The sequence below is a fragment of the Herpailurus yagouaroundi genome, unplaced genomic scaffold, assembly GCF_014898765.1.
Source record: "Herpailurus yagouaroundi ecotype Mexico unplaced genomic scaffold, PumYag 140, whole genome shotgun sequence".
Taxonomy (NCBI): Eukaryota; Metazoa; Chordata; class Mammalia; order Carnivora; family Felidae; genus Herpailurus; species Herpailurus yagouaroundi.
In genome coordinates this window covers 33,542,401-33,548,585 of record NW_024412395.1, presented here as the reverse complement: position 1 = coordinate 33,548,585, position 6,185 = coordinate 33,542,401, and the positions used below count along the sequence as shown (strand labels likewise).

The 6,185-nt window shown below is 39.7% G+C and overlaps 1 non-coding gene across 1 annotated transcript; it reads right to left on the bottom strand.

Moving 5' to 3' along the window:
* Positions 1–278: 278 nt before the first annotated feature.
* LOC121031153 (U6 spliceosomal RNA) lies at positions 279–383 on the bottom strand. Its single transcript, XR_005790584.1, has one exon. It is a non-coding gene; the product is annotated as a U6 spliceosomal RNA (small nuclear RNA).
* Positions 384–6,185: the final 5,802 nt, after the last annotated feature.

Sequence of the window (6,185 nt, the reverse complement as noted above, 5' to 3'; positions counted from 1 at the left end):
ATATGAGGCATTGGGTATAGAAAAAGAGAATATAACCTAAAATCCTAACCTCCAGCAGACATTCATGAAAATGAATAATTTGATTAGTAGAAGAGCATTATCACTGTTTTATTGAGAGCTCAAGGAAATCACTTATATAGGTATATACAGAATCTAGGACTATAGAGATACTACTTTATTTTAAAATATGGAATATTGTTTTGTATATAGTATATGCTTAATTTCTATTTTGTTGATTAATACTGGTTGGTTTAAAAAGTCTGGAATGTGTTCATCTGGAAAAGTGATCAAACTTTGCATTTGCATATCATCCTGGTGCAGGAGCCATGCTAATGCTCTCCGTGTCATTCCAACTTTAGTTAGACGTGCTGCCAAACGAGCATTCAAACTTTATGTTTGAAGGTAATGCTTCCTGGAGCGATTTCTGTATAAGACCAATCTAAATTAATGCTTTTTTTTTTTTTTTTTTTTGAGAAAGAGAGAGGAGAATGCAAGCTAGGGAGAGGGGCAGAAGGAGAGGGAGAGTGAATCTCAAGTAGGCTCCACTCCCAGTGTGGAGCCCAAGGGGAAGCGTGATCATAACCCTGGGATCATGACTTGAGCCCAGGTCAAGAGTTGGCCACTCAACTGACTGAGCCACCCAAGTGCCCCTCCCCTGCAAATTAATGTTTTTTAAATCCAGATTGTGCAGACATTATATTGTCTTTTCATTTATTAATAACTTCTTAAATTCCCAAAAAATAGCAATTATAATTGGCTCACACATGTGAAAGTTTAAATAAAAAGAAAGAAAAGTTACCAATTAAAAATATAGATGTGATTTCAAAATGTTTCGGTCATTTCTTTGCTAACATTCTCACATTCCCAGCCAGTCTTTTGTCTTTGGGGCTGGATATACCAACTCATATCTCTCTTGCTTATTGGAAATTTTTATAGGAGATAAGATGGGAAGAGAGGTTGCAATTCTTTAAAAAAATATTTAAGTGGAGGATTATCTGTGGATTTTAGTGAACCTTGGGTAACTGAAGTTGGCTCTGATGGCTGAGACAAAAAAGGCCAGGAGTGTACCTTGAATGGGATAATAGGGAGAGGAACTCTTGAAAGTATTCAGTTAGTGGCCTTGGCTTTTCTTAGCATTATGTGTTGGTAGGGTTGTGTACAGAGACAGAGTTGTCACTATTAATTTCTGTTTATGAGACATTCCAAAGATATTGTCGAATAAAAATAATAAACCAACATTGTTATTTTCAGGTATGTGAGCTGTAAAGCTGACACTTTAGCCCTCTGGCCATTTTTCAAGACATTACCTAATACATAACCTCATAATGATGACTAGAGGGAAACATTTTCAAAAGCACAGTCATAAAGTGCTTCGATAAAGCCCACCCTAGGTCTTGTAGCAAAACCTAGACGTGAATGCCTCCTAAAAGGAGTTGGGGGCACCAGATGTGTCTGCCATTGCAGCAGTATCATTTATATCCTTCAAGATTCTCCATTCCACTTTGGGACAGACATCCTGGCAGGTAAACTATGTGACACAAGTTTTACCTAATCCTGCCCCAGGGAAGAAAGAGCCTGTTGAGTAGTTACAGCAGATAAAACACTGTTGCCCTCTTTATCTTTATGCAGGAGGAAAACTACCAGCCAATAACCTCACTCTTGCTTTGTGCCTGCCAGAGGTCCAATCCCCTAGAAAGGGGCAGGGGTGGGACACATGGACCCCAGAATGAAAGAATGGCCTGTCAGGAGACACTGGGCAACTGCAGAGGGCTGCATTGCTGGCACTTCTGCCAGAATCAGATGTAAAAGAGAGCTGGAGAAGGGACTGTAACTGGCAAGTGCTGGTGTGCGCCTATTTTCTACTTGTACTCAGAGAGTAAAAACTCTATCTGCCTCATAACAATGGCATCCGCAAGAAACATCTCTATGGGCTCAATTTTCTTCAGTTGTGACTGCTCTTCTTTTTCTTGCTTGCTCATTTCTTATCCTACATCCCACACTTCTGCCCCTGCCATTTCCGATCCGAAGCTCCTGAAGTTATCCAAGATGGTGGTTCTTGACACCAGTTGTACATTAGAATCACCCGAAGAGCCTTAAAAAGAATACCTACACCTGGACCTCATTGTGTACCACTTCTAATTCAGATGGTCCAGGCATATGTAAAAAATCCACCAATGTGTAGCCAACATTAACAACCATTGACCTAAGGAGTTAGGGCTTTTTAAAGTAAACAATTAGTGGATAGTAATGTTTCTGGATTTGGGAGTGTGTGAGATAGATAAATCTGGTGACATTTTGCAGGGTATATTGGAAGGGGAGAAACTGGAGGTGGAAACCATGGGTTTATCAATTCCATCAACATTCGAAGGAGAATCACTCATGGTGGCTGAAATGTCAATGCTGATGAAATGGTTCCACTCAAAATCTTTGTTTAAGCCATATTAGACATTGTGTTTAAATGTCATTTAAAATGTCTTTTACTTTAAAAGGTAAAATACTCTTGGAATGCATTTCTATTGAGGAGGTTGTATAATTGACAATGATTTGTACTTGTAGCTAAGGGAAAGTACTTTGTCTATAAATTCTGGGATTAACTTTCTTTCAAACTAAGGAAAGATGCAGATAGCCTCAAACTTATTCTCCATTTTTATGTTAGATGGTGAGTTTCTCCCTCACATTGTCTGACTGGAGGCTAGTGAGGCTTGTTTTAGTCAGGTTGAAGATGGGGAATATAGAGAATAATCCCATCCATTCACACGGGATCAGAAGCTGTCAGGTTGTGGAAGACACCACTCTGCAAAGGTAGAGAAGTTAGAGAAATTGGGAGAAGTTAGTTACAGAACATATTCATGCTGCTGATATGGAAATACAATTACATGTTCATATTGCTCTCCTCTGCAAAATTGAAGCAGAGAGAAAGAAGTGATTCTAATTTGTCAGCCAAGTGCTAGGAAGGTATAATCATTCATTCAATCAATTCATTCTTTTAACAAATTTTTATTGATGTGAAATTTCAGCAACATAAAATTAACCATTTAAAAGAGACAGTAAAAATGTCATTTACTGCATTCAAAATATTGTGCAATAACTACTGCTATCTAATTCTAAAACATTTTTTAGCATCTAAACATTAAGTTACTCTTCAAATATTTAATCATTACCCTATATACAACCCTTTTTGCACCAAGTATAAGAGACTACATAAAGAAAAATAAAACATGGCTTGTGCCCTTAAGACGAAAATTTTTAGTAGGGAGCTTGGCTATTTTCCTCCTAAAATAGAAGACAATATATGATAATTTATATAAAAGACATGACACTAACTAAAGGAGAGTTAATTTCTGATTTGTGGATGTCAGTGGGTTTGAGTGTGAAAAACGGTTTGAAGGAGACAGTATTAGAGATAGGCTTCAAATGATGGGTGGAAGGAGGCAGCATACTTCTGGTAACAGGAAAATCATGAGCCAAGGAAAGAAAGGAGAGGCATAAGAAATACTCAGGGAGTGTTGAATGACTACACCTGGATGGGACAGGAGGAACAGAATTTCAGACTGGAAAAGCAGGTTGAGCCAGTATCATTCATAGGGACCTTTGAAGAACTGACAGAGTTTTAGATTTTATTTGCTAAGCAATGAACAGCTATTGAATACTTTTTAAGCAGGAAGAAATATAGACAATGCAGTATTTTAGGGAGATAAATGTGATGACTGGGTAAGGATGGATTAGAGAGAAAGAAATTGTCCCTTTAGGTACTTCTAGCCATGCCAAGGGCACTGTTCTATCAGTATGTAAATTAGAGGATAGAGGCTCCCAAGCACCCAAAAGTAAGCTGGTGGTAGCCATAAAAGGTGAAGTTGTTTGTTTGTTTGTTTAAGTAGTGTCCACACCTAACACGGGGCTTGAATTCATGTCCCCAAGATCAAAAGTCACATTTCCTACTGACTGAGGCAGCCAAGCACCCCAAGGATGAGGTTTTAAGGAAGCTCAACCACCACATGTGCTTCTAGTCTAAGAACCAACCTTGGTTGCCTTGTCTTAGAGACTGTCTAAATACTAGGCCAGTTTTATTGGTAAATCACAGGGCCAGCTTTATAGGTAAATCATGGTCAGGAAGTTAGTAATTGTCCTTTAGTGATACCTCCTCTAGAGAGTCTAGTCTGGGGAAACATGGGTCTCTACTCAACAGGACCTATCTGAACTTTATGCATGTCATACTATTGGTAGTTATGGTTATTCAATTGATAAATCAAAAGCTTGTGGTCAGGTGTTCAAAGAATCCTTTAGAACATGGGGTACATAGATTTGCTCCACTGGTCATGTTATTTTCATTCAACAAAAATTTACTGAATACCTACAACGTGTTAGCCCCTCTCCCATACTCACTCAAAAGGCTCTCACAGGGCAGAGAGAGAATATCAAGTCCATTTGCACCATTTCCCTAAACTACAGATGACAGATACATGGCATATTTGCCTCCACCACTGAGCCCGGGTGGTCATCGCACAGCTTCCCACTCACAATCTTCCTCAACACAGAGCTGCAGGCAGCCTCCACATACACTGAGTAGAGGGGGCCTATGGTATGTAATCACTTATTCACATGCCTTCCTTGAAATGAGTAATCTTTTCTTGCTTCTAATGTTAAAATGCCTAAACCAGAGCAATACTGCTTTATCCCTGCCTTCAATGTTAAGTGTTTGCCTTGTCTGGGCCTCCTTTAAGCTAAGAGACTTGCCAGAAAAAACCATATATTTAGTCTCTCTTTGATATCCTTGCTAAATACTCCATGTTTATCTACTATTTTTTAGGGTCAATAAAATGTGTAGGATTAGAAAGGGTCTTATGTGACTGAAAAGTTTCACTGGAGACTTCTAGATGCAATGATATTCGAAGATGAGTTTCACCTGGGTATTTTTATGACTCATCCTCTTACCAGCTGGCAGACCTCAGGCTTCAAATGGTCCTTCTCTCTTCCACAGGTGTCCTCAGCCCTCAAAGTCCCTCTCAAGGACACCCTTCCCAAAGTTTGGCATCTGGGCCACAAGGAAAATTTTATCTTTGCCCTTCAGTTGTGGAAGTATAGGCTTGTCTTACCTCAAATCTGTCCCTTCCCTCTGCCACCAAAAAGAAGAAACTCCAGATATAGCCTTGTTCGTTGACATTCTTCTTCTTCTTCTACTTCTACTTCTTCTTCTGCTTCTGCTTCTTCTGCTTCTCCTCCTCCTTCTTATTCTTCTTTTTTTAAGTAGGTTTCATGCCCAGCATGGGGTCCAATGTGGGGCTTGAACTCATGACCCTGAGATCAAGACCTGAGCTGAGATCAAGAGTTGGACACTTAACCGACTGAGCCATCCAGGTGCCCCTGACATTATTTTGGAAAGAGTCAAATTCCAGTCCTCCCTTCTTCTATGTGTTCATAGGTCAGATTCTCTCAGAGTTCCTCCTGAAGCCATCCCTCATCTGGATCAAGATGAAGAGTTAAGTGCCCCTGATGTCCTCCACGAGTGGGGAAGGATGAATGTTCAGTACACCAATAATCACCCCTTTAAAGTCTTATCATTAAGCCTTTTAGCCCCCAAATGAATTCTTGGCCATATCTTCTATAGACTGGAGGTAGATGAGGGCTGATCTTGGCAGAATAAGTATTACAGTCTCCAAGTGTGTGTCCTGCAGAGGTGGTTTAGCATCTGCTTTAGGCTACTGTATTTTTACCTCTGAAAATTCAAGACAACAGGAAAAGTTATGTCCCATTACATTTCTAATTTTTGTGTGAATTAAAGTTCACACAAAATTTGCAAACTACATGTCTACAGTCCCTTACTTGAAACTTCTTGGAACAGGTAAGTTTCAGAGCTCATGATTTTTCATATTTGATAAAGGCAGTATGAGACACATCATAGATTATGCCACACCCCCCGTAGGATCAGGGGCAGCAGTACTCCATAATCAAATTCAGCAAAATATGTACATATTCACTCAAAGTAGGGTGAATCAAAATGACAGAAGGCCTCTTGTTAGTTCTAGTCAAGTTTGGGCACCAAATGACTTGTTGCCTGAATGAAATCATGCTCTGGTTTCTCTCTTCCTTCTATTCTCCAGCTTTCCACCAATGACTTCCATTGGCCACTAACCAGCATGTGAGAGAGCTTGAGAAGTCTAGCCCTATGGAGTGAGCCTCCCTAGGGA